Source organism: Convolutriloba macropyga, chromosome 1 (genome assembly GCF_964194025.1).
Source record: "Convolutriloba macropyga chromosome 1, txConMacr16.3, whole genome shotgun sequence".
Taxonomy (NCBI): Eukaryota; Metazoa; Xenacoelomorpha; order Acoela; family Convolutidae; genus Convolutriloba; species Convolutriloba macropyga.
Genome location: NC_134468.1, coordinates 77,665,669 through 77,687,700, shown reverse-complemented (window position 1 = coordinate 77,687,700; position 22,032 = coordinate 77,665,669). Strand labels below are relative to the sequence as shown.

The following is a 22,032-nucleotide window of genomic DNA, read 5'->3' as shown; positions in this document are numbered from 1 at the left end:
ATTTGAAAAATCGTTGATAGGATTAAAGGTACATTGGCCGTCTATTTTTCTAGTTTTAGTCATAACTTCAATTAGGTTAGAAACCGACACAACTCAGCAAAAGAAATCGACTTAACTCAGGAATTTGAAGTTTTCAATGCTTAAACTATAGGGTTTTGGCTATCACCTGTCCGAAATGTTAATTTCAAATTGTTGAAAATCGGCTCGTATTTTGGTCTCAGAATGTTCACTCTATAATAGATACCTCAAGTCAATAATAGCAAAAACCCTAAAATTTGAACATAAAAAGTTTGAAATTGCTGAGCTGTTTCGATTTCAGACTTAACTGAAGATTTGAATTACATCAGAAAAATACGCAACCACTTTTTTCTTTAAAAAAAGGAGGCAAGAACTTATTCAACTCCGCGACCATGGCGAAGTCTGCAGCGCGTAAGTCTCATATTCTTAAGGTCGTGAGTTCGAGACTCACTGGTCGCAATTTTTATGATTTTAGATCAAAAGGGTAGAACAGGGGAACAATTTCCTGCTTCTGTTTTATTTGAAAAATCGTTGATAGGATTAAACTTAGATTGGCCGTCAATTTTTCAAGTTTTAGTCATAACTTCAATTAGGTTAGAAATCAACACAACTCAGCAAAAGAAATCGACTTAACTCAATAATTTGAAGTTTTCAGTGCTCAAACTATAGGGTTTTGGCTATCACCTGTCCGAAAAGTTGATTTTAAAACGTTGACAATCGGCTCGTATTTTGGTCTCAGAATGTTCACTCTAAAAAAGATACCTCAAGACTATGATAGCAAAAACCCTATAATTTGAACGTAATAAGTATGAAGTTGCTGAGCTATTTCGATTTCAGACTTAACTAAAGTTTTGAATTATATCAGAAAAATACACTACCACATTTTTTTTTTTAAAAAAAGAGGCAGTATCTAATTCAACTCCGCGACGATGGCAAAGTCGGCAGCGCGTAAGTCTCGTAATCTTAAGGACGTGAGTTCGAGACTCACTGGTCGCAATTTTTATGATTTAAGATCAAAAGGGTAAAACAGGGGAACAATTTCCTGCTCCTGTTTTACTTGAAAAAACGTTGATAGGATTAAACTTAGATTGGCCGTCTATTTTTCTAGTTTTAGTCATAACTTCAATTAGTTTCGAAATCGGCACAACTCAGCCAAAGAAATTGACACAACTCAATAATTTCAAGTTTTCAGTGCTCAAATTATAGGGTTTTGGCTATCATTTGTCCGAAGTGTTGATTTTAAAATGTTGACAATCGGCTCGTATTTTGGTCTCAGAATTTTCACTCTAAAATAGATACCTCAAGTCTATCATAGCAAAAACATTAAAATTTGAAGGTAAAAAGTTTGAAATGGCTGAGCTGTTTCGATTTCAGACTTAACTTAAGACTTGCATTACATCAGAAAAATACGCTACCACTTTTTTTAAAAAAAGAGAGGCAGTAACGTATTGAACTCCGCGACCATGGCGAAGTCGGCAGCGCGTAAGTCTCGTAATCTTAAGGACGTGAGTTCGAGACTCACTGGTCGCAATTTTTATGATTTTAGATCAAAAGGGTAGAACAGGGGAACAATTTCCTTCTTCTGTTTTATTTGAAAAATCGTTGATAGGATTAAAGGTACATTGGCCGTCTATTTTTCTAGTTTAAGTCATAACTTCAATTAGGTTAGAAATCGACACAACTCAGCAAAAGAAATCGACTTAACTCAATAATTTGAAGTTTTCAGTGCTCAAACTATAGGGTTTTGGCTATCACCTGTCCGAAAAGTTGATTTTAAAATGTTGACAATCGGCTCGTATTTTGGTCTCAGAATGTTCACTCTAAAAAAGATACCTCAAGACTATGATAGCAAAAACCCTATAATTTGAACGTAATAAGTATGAAGTTGCTGAGCTGTTTCGATTTCAGACTTAACTAAAGTTTTGAATTATATCAGAAAAATACACTACCACATTTTTTTTATAAAAAAAAGAGGCAGTATCTAATTCAACTCCGCGACGATGGCAAAGTCGGCAGCGCGTAAGTCTCGTAATCTTAAGGACGTGAGTTCGAGACTCACTGGTCGCAATTTTTATGATTTAAGATCAAAAGGGTAAAACAGGGGAACAATTTCCTGCTCCTGTTTTACTTGAAAAAACGTTGATAGGATTAAACTTAGATTGGCCGTCTATTTTTCTAGTTTTAGTCATAACTTCAATTAGTTTCGAAATCGGCACAACTCAGCCAAAGAAATTGACACAACTCAATAATTTCAAGTTTTCAGTGCTCAAATTATAGGGTTTTGGCTATCATTTGTCCGAAGTGTTGATTTTAAAATGTTGACAATCGGCTCGTATTTTGGTCTCAGAATTTTCACTCTAAAATAGATACCTCAAGTCTATCATAGCAAAAACATTAAAATTTGAAGGTAAAAAGTTTGAAATGGCTGAGCTGTTTCGATTTCAGACTTAACTTAAGACTTGCATTACATCAGAAAAATACGCTACCACTTTTTTTAAAAAAAGAGAGGCAGTAACGTATTGAACTCCGCGACCATGGCGAAGTCGGCAGCGCGTAAGTCTCGTAATCTTAAGGACGTGAGTTCGAGACTCACTGGTCGCAATTTTTATGATTTTAGATCAAAAGGGTAGAACAGGGGAACAATTTCCTTCTTCTGTTTTATTTGAAAAATCGTTGATAGGATTAAAGGTACATTGGCCGTCTATTTTTCTAATTTAAGTCATAACTTCAATTAGGTTAGAAATCGACACAACTCAGCAAAAGAAATCGACTTAACTCAATAATTTGAAGTTTTCAGTGCTCAAACTATAGGGTTTTGGCTATCACCTGTCCGAAAAGTTGATTTTAAAATGTTGACAATCGGCTCGTATTTTGGTCTCAGAATGTTCACTCTAAAAAAGATACCTCAAGACTATGATAGCAAAAACCCTATAATTTGAACGTAATAAGTATGAAGTTGCTGAGCTGTTTCGATTTCAGACTTAACTAAAGTTTTGAATTATATCAGAAAAATACACTACCACATTTTTTTTTAAAAAAAAGAGGCAGTATCTAATTCAACTCCGCGACGATGGCAAAGTCGGCAGCGCGTAAGTCTCGTAATCTTAAGGACGTGAGTTCGAGACTCACTGGTCGCAATTTTTATGATTTAAGATCAAAAGGGTAAAACAGGGGAACAATTTCCTGCTCCTGTTTTACTTGAAAAAACGTTGATAGGATTAAACTTAGATTGGCCGTCTATTTTTCTAGTTTTAGTCATAACTTCAATTAGTTTCGAAATCGGCACAACTCAGCCAAAGAAATTGACACAACTCAATAATTTCAAGTTTTCAGTGCTCAAATTATAGGGTTTTGGCTATCATTTGTCCGAAGTGTTGATTTTAAAATGTTGACAATCGGCTCGTATTTTGGTCTCAGAATTTTCACTCTAAAATAGATACCTCAAGTCTATCATAGCAAAAACATTAAAATTTGAAGGTAAAAAGTTTGAAATGGCTGAGCTGTTTCGATTTCAGACTTAACTTAAGACTTGCATTACATCAGAAAAATACGCTACCACTTTTTTTAAAAAAAGAGAGGCAGTAACGTATTGAACTCCGCGACCATGGCGAAGTCGGCAGCGCGTAAGTCTCGTAATCTTAAGGACGTGAGTTCGAGACTCACTGGTCGCAATTTTTATGATTTTAGATCAGAAGGGTAGAACAGGGGAACAATTTCCTTCTTCTGTTTTATTTGAAAAATCGTTGATAGGATTAAAGGTACATTGGCCGTCTATTTTTCTAGTTTAAGTCATAACTTCAATTAGGTTAGAAATCGACACAACTCAGCAAAAGAAATCGACTTAACTCAATAATTTGAAGTTTTCAGTGCTCAAACTATAGGGTTTTGGCTATCACCTGTCCGAAAAGTTGATTTTAAAATGTTGACAATCGGCTCGTATTTTGGTCTCAGAATGTTCCCTCTAAAATAGATACCTCAAGTCTATGATAGCAAAAACCCTATAATTTGAACTTAAAAAAATTGAAATTGCTGAGCTGTTTCGATTTCAGACTTAACTGAAGTTTTGAATTACATCAGAAAAATACACTACCACTTTTTTTTTTAAAAAAAAAGAGGCAGTATCTAATTCAACTCCGCGACGATGGCAAAGTCGGCAGCGCGTAAGTCTCGTAATCTTAAGGACGTGAGTTCGAGACTCACTGGTCGCAATTTTTATGATTTTAGATCAAAAGGGTAAAACAGGGGAACATTTTCCTGCTCCTGTTTTATTTGAAAAATCTTTGATAGGATTAAACTTAGATTGGCCGTCCATTTTTCTAGCTTTAGTCATAGCTTCAATTAGTTTCGAAATCGGCACAACTCAGCCAAAGAAATTGACAAAACTCAGGAATTTCAAGTTTTCCTTGCTCAAATTATAGGGTTTTGGCTATCATTTGTCCGAAGTGTAGATTTTAAAATGTTGACAATCGGCTCGTATTTTGGTCTCAGAATTTTCACTCTAAAATAGATACCTCAAGTCTATGATAGCCAAAACCCTAAAATTTGAAGGTAAAAAGTTTGAAATGGCTGAGCTGTTTCGATTTCAGACTTAACTGAAGACTTGCATTACATCAGAAAAATACGCTACCACTTTTTTAAAAAAAAATAGAGGCAGTAACGTATTGAACTCTGCGACCATGGCGAAGTCGGCAGCGCGTAAGTCTCGTAATCTCAAGGACGTGAGTTCGAGACTCACTGGTCGCAATTTTTATGATTTTAGATCAAAAGGGTAGAACAGGGGAACAATTTCCTTCTTCTGTTTTATTTGAAAAATCGTTGATAGGATTAAACTTAGATTGGCCGTCTATTTTTCTAGTTTAAGTCATAACTTCAATTAGTTTCGAAATCGGCACAACTCAGCAAAAGAAATCGACTTAACTCAGGAACTTGAAGTTTTCAGTGCTCAAACTATAGGGTTTTGGCTATCACCTGTCCGAAAAGTTGATTTTAAAATGTTGACAATCGGCTCGTATTTTGGTCTCAGAATGTTCCCTCTAAAATAGATACCTCAAGTCTATGATAGCAAAAACCCTATAATTTGAACTTAAAAAGTTTGAAATTGCTGAGCTGTTTCGATTTCAGACTTAACTGAAGTTTTGAATTACATCAGAAAAATACACTACCACTTTTTTTTAAAAAAAAAAAAGAGGCAATATCTAATTCAACTCCGCGACGATGGCAAAGTTGGCAGCGCGTAGGTCTCGTAATCTTAAGGACGTGAGTTCGAGACTCACTGGTCGCAATTTTTATGATTTTAGATCAAAAGGGTAAAACAGGGGAACATTTTCCTGCTCCTGTTTTATTTGAAAATTCTTTGATAGGATTAAACTTAGATTGGCCGTCCATTTTTCTAGCTTTAGTCATAGCTTCAATTAGTTTCGAAATCGGCACAACTCAGCCAAAGAAATTGACAAAACTCAGGAATTTCAAGTTTTCCTTGCTCAAATTATAGGGTTTTGGCTATCATTTGTCCGAAGTGTTGATTTTAAAATGTTGACAATCGGCTCGTATTTTGGTCTCAGAATTTTCACTCTAAAATAGATACCTCAAGTCTATGATAGCAAAAACCCTAAAATTTGAAGGTAAAAAGTTTGAAATGGCTGAGCTGTTTCGATTTCAGACTTAACTGAAGACTTGCATTACATCAGAAAAATACGCTACCACTTTTTTTTAAAAAAAAATAGAGGCAGTAACGTATTGAACTCTGCGACCATGGCGAAGTCGGGAGCGCGTAAGTCTCTTAATCTTAAGGACGTGAGTTCGAGACTCACTGGTCGCAATTTCTATGATTTTAGATCAAAAGGGTAGAACAGGGGAACAATTTCCTGCTTCTGTTTTATTTGAAAAATCGTTGATAGGATTAAACTTAGATTGGCCGTCTATTTTTCTAGTTTTAGTCATAACTTCAATTAGGTTAGAAATCGACACAACTCAGCAAAAGAAATCGACTTAACTCAAAAATTTGAAGTTTTCAGTGCTCAAACTATAGGGTTTTGGCTATCACCTCTCCGAAAAGTTGATTTTAAAATGTTGACAATCGGCTCGTATTTTGGTCTCAGAATGTTCCCTCTAAAATAGATACCTCAAGTCTATGATAGCAAAAACCCTATAATTTGAACTTAAAAAGTTTGAAATTGCTGAGCTGTTTCGATTTCAGACTTAACTGAAGTTTTGAATTACATCAGAAAAATACACGACCACTTTTTTTTTTAAAAGAGGCAGTATCTTATTCAACTCCGCGACGATGGCAAAGTCGGCAGAGCGTAAGTCTCGTAATCTTAAGGAGGTGAGTTCGAGACTCACTGGTCGCAATTTTTATGTTTTTAGATCAAAAGGGTAAAACAGGGGAACAATTTCCTGCTCCGTTTTATTTGAAAAATTGTTGATAGGATTAAACTTAGATTGGCCGTCTATTTTTCTAGTTTTAGTCATAACTTCAATTAGGTTAGAAATCGACACAACTCAACAATTTGAAGTTTTCAGTGCTCAAGATATAGGGTTTTGGCTATCACCTGTCCGAAATGTTGATTTTAAAATGTTGACAATCGGCTCGTATTTTGGTCTCAGAATTTTCACTCTAAAATAGATACCTCAAGTCTATCATAGCAAAAACCCTAAAATTTGAAGGTAAAAAGTTTGAAATGGCTGAGCTGTTTCGATTTCAGACTTAACTGAAGACTTGCATTACATCAGAAAAATACGCTACCAATTTTTTTATAAGAGAGGCAGTAACGTATTGAACCCCGCGACCATGGCGAAATCGGCAGCGCGTAAGTCTCGTAATCTTAAGGACGTGAGTTCGAGACTCACTGGTCGCAATTTTTATGATTTTAGATCAAAAGGGTAAAACAGGGGAACAATTTCCTGCTCCTGTTTTATTTGAAAAATCGTTGATAGGATTAAACTTAGATTGGCCGTCTATTTTTCTAGCTTTAGTCATAGCTTCAATTAGTTTCGAAATCGGCACAACTCAGCCAAAGAAATTGACACAACTCATGAATTTCAAGTTTTCAGTGCTCAAATTATAGGGTCTTGGCTATCATTTGTTCGAGGTATTGATTTTAAAAAATGTTGACAATCGGCTCGTATTTTGGTCTCAGAATGTTTACTCTAAAATAGATACCTCAAGTCTATGATAGCAAAAACCCTAAAATTTGAACGTAAAAAGTTTGAAATGGCTGAGCTGTTTCGATTTCAGACTTAACTGAAGACTTGCATTACATCAGAAAAATACGCTACCACTTTTTTTTTAAAAAAAAGAGAGGCAGTAACGTATTGAACCCCGCGACCATGGCGAAGTCGGCAGCGCGTAAGTCTCGTAATCTTAAGGACATGAGTTCGAGACTCACGGGTCGCAATTTTTATGATTTTAGATCAAAAGGGTAAAACAGGGGAACAATTTCCTGCTCCGTTTTATTTGAAAAATCTTTGATAGGATTAAACTTAGATTGGCCGTCTATTTTTCTAGTTTTAGTCATAACTTCAATTATGTTAGAAATCGACACAACTCAGCAAAAGAAATCGACTGAACTCAACAATTTGAAGTTTTCAGTGCTCAAGATATAGGGTTTTGGCTATCACCTGTCCGAAATGTTGATTTTAAAATGTTGACAACCGGCTCGTAGTTTGGTCTCAGAATGTTCACTCTAAAATAGATACCTCAAGTCTATGATAGCGAAAACCCTATAATTTGAACATAAAAAGTTTGAAATTGCTGAGCTGTTTCGATTTCAGACTTATTTGAAGTTTTGAATTACATCAGAAAAATACGCTACCACTTTTTTTTCAAAAAAAAGAGAGGCAGTAACGTATTGAACCCCGCGACCATGGCGAAGTCGGCAGCGCGTAAGTCTCGTAATCTTAAGGACATGAGTTCGAGACTCACGGGTCGCAATTTTTATGATTTTAGATCAAAAGGGTAAAACAGGGGAACAATTTCCTGCTGCGTTTTATTTGAAAAATCTTTGATAGGATTAAACTTAGATTGGCCGTCTATTTTTCTAGCTTTAGTCATAGCTTCAATTAGTTTCGAAATCGGCACAACTCAGCCAAAGAAATTGACAAAACTCAGAAATTTCAAGTTTTCAGTGCTCAAATTATAGGGTTTTGGCTATCATTTGTCCGAGGTGTTGATTTTAAAATGTTGACAATCGGCTCCTATTTTGGTCTCAGAATGTTCACTCTAAAATAGATACCTCAAGTCTATGATAGCAAAAAGCCTAAAGTTTGAACGTAAAAAGTTTGAAATTGCTGAGCTGTTTCGATTTCAGACTTAACTGAAGACTTGCATTACATCAGAAAAATACGCTATCACTCTTTTTTAAAACAAAAGAGGCAACATTTTAAAATGTTGACAATCGGCTCCTATTTTGATCTCAGAATATTCACTCTAAAATAGATACCTCAAGTCTATGATAGCAAAAAGCCTAAAATTTGACCGTAAAAAGTTTGAAATTGCTGAGCTGTTTCGATTTCAGACTTAACTGAAGACTTGCATTACATCAGAAAAACACGCTATCACTTTTTTTTAAAACAAAAGAGGCAGTAACGTATTCAACTCCGCGACCATGGCGAAGTCGGCAGCGCGTAAGTCTCGTAATCTTAAGGACGTGAGTTCGAGACTCACTGGTCGCAATTTTTATGATTTTAGATCAAAAGGGTAGAACAGGGGAACAATTTCCTGCTTCTATTATATTTGAAAAATTGTCGATAGGATTAAAATTAGATTGGCCGTCTATTTTTCTAGTTTTAGTCATAACTTCAATTAGGTTAGAAACCGACATAACTCAGCAAAAGAAATCGACTTAACTCAATAATTTGAAGTTTTCAGTGCCCAAACTATAGGGTTTTGGCTATCACCTGTCCGAATTGTTGATTTTAAAATGCTGACAATCGGCTCGTATTTTGGTCTCAGAATGTTCACTCTAAAATAGATACCTCAAATCTATGATAGCAAAAACCCTAAAATTTGAACGCAAAAAGTTTGAAATTGCTGAGCAGTTTCGATTTCAGACTTAAGTGAAGTTTTCAATTACATCAGAATAAAACACTACCACTTTTTTCTTAAAAAAAAGAGGCAGTATCTAATTCAACTCCACGACGATGGCAAAGTCGGCAGCGCGTAAGTCTCGTAATCTTAAGGACGTGAGTTCGAGACTCAATGGTCGCAATTTTTATGATTTTAGATCAAAAGGGTAGAACAGGGGAACAATTTCCTGCTTCTATTATATTTGAAAAATTGTCGATAGGATTAAAATTAGATTGGCCGTCTATTTTTCTAGTTTTAGTCATAACTTCAATTAGGTTAGAAACCGACATAACTCAGCAAAAGAAATCGACTTAACTCAATAATTTGAAGTTTTCAGTGCCCAAACTATAGGGTTTTGGCTATCACCTGTCCGAATTGTTGATTTTAAAATGCTGACAATCGGCTCGTATTTTGGTCTCAGAATGTTCACTCTAAAATAGATACCTCAAATCTATGATAGCAAAAACCCTAAAATTTGAACGCAAAAAGTTTGAAATTGCTGAGCAGTTTCGATTTCAGACTTAAGTGAAGTTTTCAATTACATCAGAATAAAACACTACCACTTTTTTCTTAAAAAAAAGAGGCAGTATCTAATTCAACTCCACGACGATGGCAAAGTCGGCAGCGCGTAAGTCTCGTAATCTTAAGGACGTGAGTTCGAGACTCAATGGTCGCAATTTTTATGATTTTAGATCAAAAGGGTAGAACAGGGGAACAATTTCCTGCTCCTTTTTTATTTGAAAATTCTTTGATAGGAGTAAACTTAGATTGGCCGTCTTTTTTTCTAGTTTTAGTCATAACTTCAATTAGGTTAGAAATCGACACAACTCAGCAAAAGAAATCGACTGAACTCAATAACTTGAAGTTTTCAGTGCTGAAGACATAGGGTTTTGGCTATCACCTGTCCGAAATGTTGATTTCAAATTGTTGACAATCGGCTCGTATTTTGGTCTCAGAATGTTCACTCTAAAATAGATACCTCAAGTCTATGATAGCAAAAACCCTAAAATTTGAACGTAAAAAGTTTGAAATTGCTGAGCTGTTTCAATTTCAGACTTAACTGAAGACTTGCATTACATCAGAAAAACACGCTACCACTTTTTTTTAAAACAAAAGAGGCAGTAACGTATTGAACTCCGCGACCATGGCGAAGTCGGCAGCGGGTAAATCTCGTAATCTTAAGGACGTGAGTTCGAGACTCACTGGTCGCAATTTTTATGATTTTAGATCAAAAGGGTAGAACAGGGGAACATTTTCCTGCTTCTGTTTTATTTGAAAAATCGTTGATAGGATTAAACTTAGATTGGCCGTCTATTTTTCTAGTTTTAGTCATAACTTCAATTAGGTTAGAAATCGACACAACTCAACAAAAGAAATCGACTTAACTCAATAATTTGAAGTTTTCAGTGCACAAACCATAGGGTTTTGGCTATCACCTGTCCGAAATGTCGATTTTAAAATGTTGACAATCGGCTCGTATTTTGGTCTCAGAATGTTCACTCTAAATAGATACCTCAAATCTATGATAGCAAAAACCCTAAAATTTGAACGTAAAAAGTTTGAAACTGCTGAGCTGTTTCGATTTCAGACTTAAGTGAAGTTTTGAATTACATCAGAAAAATACACTACCACTTTTTTTTAAAAAAAAAGAGGCAGTATCGAATTCAACTCCGCGACGATGGCAAAGTCGGCAGTTCGTAAGTCTCATATTCTTAAGGTCGTGAGTTCGAGACTCACTGGTCGCAATTTTTATGATTTTAGATCAAAAGGGTAGAACAAGGGAACAATTTCCTGCTTTTGTTTTATTTGAAAAATCGTTGGTAGGATTAAAATTAGATTGGCCGTCTATTTTTCTAGTTTTAGTCATAACATCAATTAGGTTAGAAATCGGCACAACTCAACAAAAGAACTCGACTTAACTCAATAATTTGAAGTTTTCAGTGCTCAAACTATAGGGTTTTGGCTATCACCTGTCCGGAAAGTTAATTTTAAATTGTTGACAATCGGCTTGTTTTTTGGTCCCAGAATGTTCACTCTAAAATAGATACCTCAAGTCTATGATAGCAAAAACCCTAAAATTTGAACGTAAAAAGTTTGAAACTGCTGAGCTGTTTCGATTTCAGACTTAAGTGAAGTTTTGAATTACATCAGAAAAATACACTACCACTTTTTTTTTAAAAAAAAAAAAGAGGCAGTAGCGAATTCAACTCCACGACGATGGCAAAGTCGGCAGTTCGTAAGTCTCATATTCTTAAGGTCGTGAGTTCGAGACTCACTGGTCGCAATTTTTATGATTTTAGATCAAAAGGGTAGAACAGGGGAACAATTTCCTGCTTCTGTTTTATTTGAAAAATCGTTGATAGAATAAAACTTAGATTGGCCGTCTATTTTTCTAGTTTTGGTCATAACTTCAATTAGTTTCGAAATCGGCACAACTCAGCCAAAGAAATTGACACAACTCAGGAATTTGAAGTTTTCAGTGCTCAATCTATAGGGTTTTGGCTTTCACCTGTCCGGAAAGTTAATTTTAAATTGTTGACAATCGGCTTGTTTTTTGGTCTCAGAATGTTCACTCTAAAATAGATACCTCAAGTCTATGATAGCAAAAACCCTAAAATTTGAACGTAAAAAGTTTGAAACTGCTGAGTTGTTTCGATTTCAGACTTAACTGAAGTTATGAATTACATCAGAAAAATACACTACCACTTTTTTTAAAAAAAAAAAAAAAGAGGCAGTAACCTACTCAACTCCGCGACCATGGCGAAGTCGGCAGCGCGTAAGTCTCGTAATCTTATGGTCGTGAGTTCGAGACTCACTGGTCGCAATTTTTATGATTTTAGATCAAGGGTAGAACAGGGGAACAATTTCCTGCTTCTGTTTTATTTGAAAAATCGATGATAGGATTAAACTTAGATTGGCCGTCTATTTTTCTAGTTTTGGTCATAACTTCAATTAGGTTCGAAATCGGCACAACTCAGAAATTTCAACTTTTCAGAGCTCAAATTATAGGGTTTTGGCTATCATTTGTCCGAAGTGTTGATTTTAAAATGTTGACAATCGGCTCGTATTTTGGTCTCAGAGTGTTCACTCTAAAATAGATACCTCAAGTCTATGATAGCAAAAACCCTAAAATTTGAACGTAAAAAGTTTGAAATTGCTGAGCTGTTCCGATTTCAGACTTAACTGAAGACTTGAATTACATCAGAAAAATACACTACCATTTTTTTTTTAAAAAAAAGAGGCAGTAACTTATTCAACTCCGCGACGATGGCGAAGTCGGCAGCGCGTACGTCTCATATTCTTTAGGTCGTGAGTTCGAGACTCACTGGTCGCAATTTTTATGATTTCAGATCAAAAGGGTAGAACAGGGAAACAATTTCCTGCTTCTGTTTTATTTGAAAAATCGTTGATAGGATTAACTTAGATTGGCCGTCTATTTTTCTAGTTTTATTCATAAATTCAATTAGGTTAGCAGTCGACACAACTCAGCAAAAGAAATCGACTTAACTCAGGAACTTGAAGTTTTCAGTGCTCAAACTATAGGGTTTTGGCTATCACCTGTCCGAAATGTTGATTTCAAAATGTTGACAATCAGCTGGTAATTTGGTCTCAGAATGTTCACACTAAAATAGATACCTCAAGTCTATGATAGCAAAAAGCCTAAAATTTGAACGTAAAAAGTTTGAAATTGCTGAGCTGTTTCGATTTCAGACTTAACCGAAGTTTTGAATTACATCAGAAAAAAACTACCACTTTTTTTTTAAAAAAAAAGAGGCAGTAACTTATTCAACTCTGCGACGATGGCGAAGTCGGCAGCGCGTAAGTCTCATAACCTTAAGGTCGTGAGTTCGAGCCTCACTGGTCGCAAACTTCATTATTTTAATTCTAACATAATATAGCATCTGAGATAAAAAATATTAGGAATCATAACGTAACAATTTCAATTTTTGATAACAATGACATATTAGGGAGACATAAAAACAAGTTGGACAATTATTTAGACTGAGTGACCAAAATTTCCAAACAACTTTCTGAATCAAGCACTTAGGAATTGCTCCGAGTTGCCACCGACTTCGATAACTAAAAAAAACTTAACTCTAATATTACAAAACTGGGCTGAGAATAGAACATTTAAACTCTTCTGTGCTCTATGGTGAACGATCATCGCAGTAACAAAAACACATTTATCAAACCTTAGCTAGTTACTCTCTTGACTATTGAATGTTAGAATTGAAATGAAAACCTTTTCGACCAGTGAGGCGCGAGCTCACAGCCAAAAGATAAAGAAACCTATGTCATGCCGCCTGCAAAAGGGTCAAGCAGGGGAACAATTTCCTGCTTCTGTTTTATTTGAAAGATCGTTGATATGAGTAAACTTAGATTGGTGCTCTATTGTTTTTTTGTTTAACTCATAACTTCAATTACGTTAGAAATCGACAGAGCTCATGAAAAGAAATCGACACAACTCAGGAATTTCAAGTTTTCAGTGTTCAAATTATAGGGTTTTTGCTATCATGTGTCCAAAGTGTTGATTTTAAAATGTTGACAATCGGCTCGTATTTTGGTCTCAGAATCTTCACTCTAAAATAAACAACCTAAATCCATGATAGCAAAAAAAACCCTAAAATATGAACGTAAAATTTTGAAATTGCTGAGTTGTTTGGATTTCTAACTGAGTTACGACTTACACAAGCGAAAAACACTAACAGTTTTTTTATTAAAAAGGTAGTAACTTCTTCATCTGATTGACCATGGCGAAGTGGGCAGCGCGTAAGTCTCACAATGTTAAGGTCGTGAGTTCGAGCTTCACTGGTCGCACATTTTATGACTTCAATTCTAACACTCACAAATCAAAATTTTATCGTGTAGTTTCAGTGGCGCAATTATTGCAAAATAGCATCTGAAAACGAATATAACAAGAATCTTAACGTGAAGACTTTTTTGTAAATTTTTGATAACATTTACATATAAGGGAAACAAAAAAACAACTTGCAGAACTTTTTAGACTGAATGAACGAAATTTCTTAACAATTTTCTGAATCAAGCACTCAGGAATTGCTCCGAGTTGCCCCCCGGCTTAGATAACCAAAAAAATTTAAATCCAATATTACAAAACCGGGCTAAGAATAGAACAATTAAATTCTTCTTTGTATTAATGTGAACGATCATCGCAGGAACAAAAGCACATTTATCAAATCTTAGCTAGTCACTCTCTTGACTAGTGAATGTGAGAACTGAAATGAAAACGTTTTCGACTAGTGAAGCGCAAGCTCACAGCCAAAAGATTAAGAAACCTGCGAAATGCCGCCTGCAAAAGGGTCGAGCAGGGGAACAATTTCCAGCTTCTGTTTTATTTGAAAGATCGTTGATATGAGTAAACTTAGATTGGTGCTCTATTGTTTTTTGTTCAAGTCATAACTTCAATTAGGTTAGAAATCGACACAGCTCATGAAAAGAAATCGACTTAACTCAATAAGTTGAAGTTTTCAGTGCTCAAACTATAGGGTTTTTTGCCAGGATTAAACTTAGATTGGCCGTCTATTTTTCTAGTTTTGGTCATAACTTCAATTAGTTTCGAAATCGGCACAACTCAGCAAAAGAAATTGACACAATTCAGGAATTTTAAGTTTTCAGTGTTCAAATTAAAAGGGTTTTTGCCATCATGTGTCCGAAGTGTTGATTTTAAAATGTTGAAAATCGGCTCGTATTTTGGTCTCAGAATCTTCACTCTAAAATAAACAACTTAAATCCATGATAGCAAAAAACCCAAAAATTTGAACGTAATAATTTGAATTGCTGAGTAGTTTGAATTTTTGACTTAACTGAAGTTATGACTTACACAAGAAAAATACACTAACAGTTTTTTATTAAGAAGGTAGTAACTTCTTTATCTGAGTGACCATGACGCAGTCGGCAGCGGTAAGTCTCATAATTTTAAGGTCGTGAGTTCCAGCTTCACTGTTCGCAAACTTTATGATTTGAATTCAAACACTCACAAATCAATATGTTATCTTGTAGTTTCAGTGGCACATTAATTCAAAACAGCATCTGAAAACCAATATACTAAGAATTATAACGTAAAGATTTCAATTACAATTAACTTTGATTGACATATTAGGGAGGCAAAAAACAACTTGGAACTTGGAGAACTATTTAGACTGAATGAGCAAAATTTCTAAACAGTTTTCTGAATCAAGCACATAGGAATTGCTCCGAGTTGCCGCCGGCTCAGATAACCAAAAAATTTAAACTCTAATATTACAAAAACTGGTCTGAGATTAGAAAAACCAAATTCTTCTTTGCTTTATTGTGAACGATCGTCGCAGGAACAAAAACACATTTATCAAATCTTAGCTAGTTGCTCTTTTGACTAGTGAATGTTAGAAGGAAAAATTTTTTGACCAAGGTAGCGCGAACTCACAACCATAAGATTATGAAACTTACGTGCTGCCGACTGCAAAAGAATCGATCAGAAAACGTTCCTGCTTCTGTTTTATTTGAAAAATCGTTGAGAGGAATAAGCTTAGATTAGCAGTCTATCTTTTTGTTTAAGTCATAACTTCAATTAGGTTAGAAGTCAACACAACTCAGAAAAAGAAATCGACACAACTCAGGAGTTTCAAGTTTTCACTGTTCAAACTATAGGGTTTTTGCTATCATCTGTCCGAATTGTTGATTTTGAAATGGTGACAATCGGCTCGTATTTTGGTCTCAGAATGTTCACTCTAAAATAAATACTTCAAATGCATGATAGCGAAACCCTAAAAATTCAACATAAAAAACTTGCAATTATTGAGTTGTTTCGATTTCTGCACATAACTGAAGTTATGACTTACATTAGAAAAAAAACACTATTACTTTTTGTAGAAAAAAGGTAGTAACTGCTGCACCTCAGCTACCATGGCGCAGCCGGCAGAGCGTAAGTCTCACAATGTTAGGATCGTGAGTTCGCGCTTCACTGTTCGCATACTTTATGATTTTAATTCTAACACTCGCAAATCAATATATTATCTTCTAGTTTCAGCGGCGCAATTATTGCAAAATTGCATCTGAAAACAAAAATACCAAGAATCATAACGTAAAAACTTCAATTTTTGATAACATTGACATATTAGCGAGACATAAAAACAACCTGAAGAACTACTCAAACTGAATGACCGACATTTCTTAACAATTTTCTGAATCAAGCACTTAGGAATCGCTCCGAGTTGCTGCCGGCTTAGATAACCAAAAAATTTTAACTCTATTATTTCAAAAACTGGGCTGAGTATAGAACAATTAAAATCTTCTTTGCTTTATTGTTAACGATAATCGCTGGAACAAAAACACATTTATCAAATCTTAGTCAGTACTCTCCTGACTAGTGAATGTTAGAAAAGAAATGAAAATGTTTTGAGACCAGTGAGAACCGAACTCACAACCATACGATTATGAAACTTACGCGCTGTTGACAGGAAAGGGTCCAGCAGGGCAACAATTTCCTGATTTTGTTTTATTTGCAAAATCGTTGATTTGAGTAAACTTAGATTGGCCGTCTATCTTTCTAGTTGAAGTCGAAACTTCAATTAGGTTAGAAATCAACACAACTCAGCAAAAAAAAATCGACACATCTTAGGAATTTCAAGTTTTCACCGTTCAAACTATAGAATTTTTGCTATCATCTGTCCGAAGTGTTGATTTTGAAATGGTGACCATCGGCCCGTATTTTGGTCTCAGAATGTTCACGCTAAAATAAATACCTCAAATCTATGATAGCCAAAACCCTAAAATTTGAATATAAAAATTTCAGAATTGCTGAGTTGTTTCGATTTCTGACTTAACTGAAGTTATGACTTACACTAGAAAAATACAATAACATTTTTTTTTAAAAAAAAACAAACGTAGTAATTTCTTCATCACCGCGACTCTAATATTTTAACTCTAATATTACAAACCTGGGCTGAGAATAGAACAATTGATTTCTTCTTTCCTTTATTGAGAACGATCATCACAGGAACAAAAACACATTTATCAAATCTTAGCTAGTTACTCTCTTGACAAGTGAATGTTAGTATTGAAATGAAAACGTTTTTGACCAGTGAAGCGCGAGCTCACAGCCAAAAGATAAAGAAACCTACGTCATGTCGCCTGCAAAAGGGTCAAGCTTGGGAACAATTTCCTGCTTCTGTTTTATTTGAAAGATCGTTGATATGAGTAAACTTAGATTGGTGCTCTATTGTTTTTTGTTTAAGTCATAACTTCAATTAGGTTAGAAATCGACACAGCTCATGAAAAGAAATCGACTTAACTCAATAAGTTGAAGTTTTCAGTGCTCAAACTATAGGGTTTTTTGCCAGGATTAAACTTAGATTGGCCGTCTATTTTTCTAGTTTTGGTCATAACTTCAAATAGTTTCGAAATCGGCACAACTCAGCAAAAGAAATCGACTTAACTCAGGAACTTGAAGTTTTCAGTGCTCAAACTATAGGGTTTTGGCTATCACCTGTCCGAAATGTTGATTTCAAAATGTTGACAATCAGCTGGTAATTTGGTCTCAGAATGTTCACACTAAAATAGATACCTCAAGTCTATGATAGCAAAAAGCCTAAAATTTGAACGTAAAAAGTTTGAAATTGCTGAGCTGTTTCGATTTCAGACTTAACCGAAGTTTTGTATTACATCAGAAAAAAACTACCACTTTTTTTTTAAAAAAAAGAGGCAGTAACTTATTCAACTCTGCGACGATGGCGAAGTCGGCAGCGCGTAAGTCTCATAACCTTAAGGTCGTGAGTTCGAGCCTCACTGGTCGCAAACTTCATTATTTTAATTCTAACATAATATAGCATCTGAGATAAAAAAAAATATTAGGAATCATAACGTAACAATTTCAATTTTTGATAACAATGACATATTAGGGAGACATAAAAACAAGTTGGACAATTATTTAGACTGAGTGACCAAAATTTCCAAACAATTTTCTGAATCAAGCACTTAGGAATTGCTCCGAGTTGCCACCGACTTCGATAACTAAAAAAAACTCTAATATTACAAAACTGGGCTGAGAATAGAACATTTAAATTCTTCTGTGCTCTATGGTGAACGATCATCGCAGTAACAAAAACACATTTATCAAACCTTAGCTAGTTACTCTCTTGACTAGTGAATGTTAGAATTGAAATTAAAACCTTTTCGACCAGTGAAGCGCGAGCTCACAGCCAAAAGATAAAGAAACCTATGTCATGCCGCCTGCAAAAGGGTCAAGCAGGGGAACAGTTTCCTGCTTCTGTTTTATTTGAAAGATCGTTGATATGAGTAAACTTAGATTGGTGCTCTATTGTTTTTTTGTTTAACACACAACTTCAATTACGTTAGAAATCGACAGAGCTCATGAAAAGAAATCGACACAACTCAGGAATTTCAAATTTTCAGTGTTCAAATTATAGGGTTTTTGCTATCATGTGTCCAAAGTGTTGACAATCGGCTCGTATTTTGGTCTCAGAATCTTCACTCTAAAATAAACAACCTAAATCCATGATAGCAAAAAAAACCCCTAAAATATGAACGTAAAATTTTGAAATTGCTGAGTTGTTTGGATTTCTAACTGAGTTACGACTTACACAAGCGAAAAACACTAAGTTTTTTATTAAAAAGGTAGTAACTTCTTCATCTGATTGACCATGGCGAAGTGGGCAGCGCGTAAGTCTCACAATGTTAAGGTCGTGAGTTCGAGCTTCACTGGTCGCACATTTTATGACTTCAATTCTAACACTCACAAATCAAAATTTTATCTTGTAGTTTCAGTGGGGTAATTATTGCAAAATAGGAACTGAAAACCAAAAGGCAACGAATCATAACAAAAATCATTTCAAAACAATTTTCTGAATCAAGCAGTTAGGAATTGCTACGAGTTGCCACCGGCTTAGATAAACAAATAAAGTTTTCTTAACTCTAATATTACAAAACTGGGCTGCGAATAGAACAATTGAACTCTTCTTGGCTTTATTTCTTACGATCAACGCAGGAACAAAGACACACCTATCAAATTTTAGCTAGTTACTCTCTCTTGACTTGTGAATGTTAGAATTGAAATTTACCAAATTGCGACCAGTAAGCTGCGAACTAACAACCACAAGATTATGAAACTTACGTGCTACCCACTGCAAAAGGGTTGAGCAGGGGAAAAATTTCCTGCTTCTATTTCAATTGAAAAATTGTTGATAGGAGTAAACTTAGACTGGCAGTCTATTCTTCTAGTATAAGTCACAACTTTAATTGGGTTAGAAATCAACACAACTCAGCAAAAGAAATGGAAACAACTAAGGAACTTCAAAGTTTCAGTTTTAAAAGACTAGGGTTTTTGCTATCATGTGTCTGAAGTGTTTATTTTAAAACGTTGACAATTCGCTCGTATAGGAAATACGGTAGCGAAGAGTGAATATAACAAGGAAAGATCGTCAACATTTGAGTGAACATTCAATTCAGGGACAACAATACGAGGTGAAAGACAACATTCTTGAACATAACACTTCGGACACATTAAAACAAAATCCTTGTAATTTGGATACTAAAAATCCAAAATTGCTGAGTTGTCTCCATTTCTTTTGCTGAGTTTTGTCAATTTCTAACCTAATTGAAATTTTTAATTTTAATTCAAACGCTCACAAATCAATATATAATCTTGTAGTTTCAGTGGCGCAATAATTGCAAAGAAGCTTCCAAAAATCAAAATACAAAGTCATACCGTGAGAAATTCAACTTTTCATAGCAGCGACATATTATGGGAATTTTTTTAAAAAGCTTCCAGAACTTGATAGATTGAGTAATTGACATTTCGTTGAATTGTTGAATCAAACTATTAGGACGTGCAACGAGTTGCCTCATCTTACATTGCCAAATTAAAATTTTCATCGTGTAAAGTCCTAGAAAGGCATAAAATTCGGATCTGGATTTTTGCTACACGACCTCAAAGTTATGAAACTTACGCACTGCCCACTGTTCCAGGGTCCCTCGTGGATAAATTTTCATGCTTGTTTCTACTGAAAATGTTAATATTGAGCGAACATAGATTGGCAGTGTTATATTCCACTAAATCATAAACTCAATTAATTTAGATATTGATAGAAATCAGCGCTTTAAACTAAAAAAAGACATGATTAGACGCTGTAATAATTTGTTTTTTCTGATGACAAATTTTGTGTCTAAATCAAAGGAGACAGATTTCGCTTTTGTAACCACTGATCTGTTTAAGGAGTTACTCAGTAAAAAAGTTACTCAGAAGGGATCTTAGTTTACTCAGAAAGGAAAATTACTCATGAGTTGTAAGTTGATACAGAACAGAAAATACATCAAAGAAAAGGCCGTTATCAAACCTGTCAAATTTTCAGTAAACATTCTGGGACCAAAATACGAGGTGAAAGACGACATTCTTAATCAGAACACTTTGAACACATTGAAACAAAATCCCTGTAATTAGGACACTAAAAAATCCAAATTGCTGAGTTGTGTCCATTTCTATTGCTGAGTTTTGTCAATTTCCAACCTAATTGAAGTTATGACTTACACTAGAAAAAAAACACTGCCGTGAATGATCTACGTTTATCCTTTATAATATTTTTTATTCAAAAAGAGCCAGTAACGCGTTACCGTCCTCGACCATGGCTAGAGCCTGTTTGGTCGAAAAATTTTTAATTTTAATTCAACCACCAACAAGTCAATATATTATCTTGTAGTTTCAGTGGCGCAATGATTGCAAAACAGCTTCGGAAAATCAAATTACAATGTCATACCGAAAGAAAAACAACTTTTCATAGATTCGACAAATAGGAATTTTAAAAAAGCTTCCAGAACTTGTTAGATTGAGTGAATGACCTTTCGATGAATTGTTCCGAATCAAACAGTTAGGACGTTCTACGAGTTGCCTCGGCTTACATTGCCAAATTAAACTTTTCATCGTGTAAAGTTCTAAAAATTCATAAAATTCGGATCTGATTTTCTGCTACACGACCTCAAAGTTATGAAACTTACGCACTGCCCACTGTTCCATGGTCCCTCATGGATCAATTTTCATGCTCGTTCTACTGAAAATGTTACATTGAGTGAACATAGATTGGCAGTGTTATATTACAGTAAATCATAAATTCAACTAATTTAGAAATTGACATAACTCAGCGCTTTGAACTAAAAAAGAAATGATTAGACGCTGTAATAATTTGTTTTTTTTCTGATGGTAAATTTTATTGTCTAAATCAAAGGAGACTAATTTCGCTTTTGCAACCACTGGTTTGTTTAAGGAGTTACGCAATAAAAAGTTACTCAGTAGGGATTTTAGCTCACCCAGCAAGGAGGGAATGAGATGAAAACCGGTACGGAACCCTTAATATATCAAGGAACGATCGTTATCAACTCTGTCAAAATTTGCGTAAACGCTCTGGGATCACAATACGAGGTGAATGATGACGTTCTTAATAAAAAAAACATTTCGACACAATAAAACGAAAACTCTGTTATTTGAACACTAAAAACTCCAAATTGCTCTGTTGTGTCAATTTCCGTTGCTGAGTTTTGTTGATTTCTAATTTCTAACCTAATTGAAAATATGACTTAAACTAGAAAACTACACTAGTTTAACTACACTAGCCAATCTAACTTTATTCGTTAGACTTTTTAATGAAATAGAGGCAGCAGTTTCCTCCCCTGCGCGTCCAAATACTAAATTACAAAGTCATACCGTAAAGAGTTCAACTTTTCATTACATCGACATATGGGAATTTTAAAATAGCTTCGAGAATTGACATTTAATTAGATTGAGTAATTGACATTTCGTTGAAATGTTCTGAAACAAACAGTTAGGAACAGTACTAGCTGCCCCGGCATAGGTTGCCAAAAAAACTTTTAATCGTGTAAGATTTTTTAAAAAGTCATAACTTTTTTTTCAATCTGATGGTTTTGCTACAAAACCTTAATGTTGT

The 22,032-nt window shown here is 34.9% G+C and overlaps 1 protein-coding gene and 8 non-coding genes across 10 annotated transcripts in view; 8 read left to right on the top strand and 1 right to left on the bottom strand.

Annotated features, from left to right (window-relative positions):
• Positions 1-22,032, bottom strand: part of LOC142342925 (uncharacterized) — a 243,881-nt gene that overhangs the window by 97,400 nt on the left and 124,449 nt on the right. The window lies entirely within an intron of this gene.
• On the top strand, positions 1,476-1,548 carry Trnat-cgu (transfer RNA threonine (anticodon CGU)). Its single transcript has one exon. It is a non-coding gene; the product is annotated as a tRNA-Thr (tRNA).
• On the top strand, positions 2,547-2,619 carry Trnat-cgu (transfer RNA threonine (anticodon CGU)). Its single transcript has one exon. It is a non-coding gene; the product is annotated as a tRNA-Thr (tRNA).
• On the top strand, positions 3,617-3,689 carry Trnat-cgu (transfer RNA threonine (anticodon CGU)). The gene has a single exon. It is a non-coding gene; the product is annotated as a tRNA-Thr (tRNA).
• On the top strand, positions 4,689-4,761 carry Trnat-cgu (transfer RNA threonine (anticodon CGU)). The gene has a single exon. It is a non-coding gene; the product is annotated as a tRNA-Thr (tRNA).
• Trnak-cuu (transfer RNA lysine (anticodon CUU)) lies at positions 5,764-5,836 on the top strand. The gene has a single exon. It is a non-coding gene; the product is annotated as a tRNA-Lys (tRNA).
• Positions 6,803-6,875, top strand: Trnat-cgu (transfer RNA threonine (anticodon CGU)). Its single transcript has one exon. It is a non-coding gene; the product is annotated as a tRNA-Thr (tRNA).
• On the top strand, positions 8,619-8,691 carry Trnat-cgu (transfer RNA threonine (anticodon CGU)). The gene has a single exon. It is a non-coding gene; the product is annotated as a tRNA-Thr (tRNA).
• Trnat-cgu (transfer RNA threonine (anticodon CGU)) lies at positions 11,837-11,909 on the top strand. Its single transcript has one exon. It is a non-coding gene; the product is annotated as a tRNA-Thr (tRNA).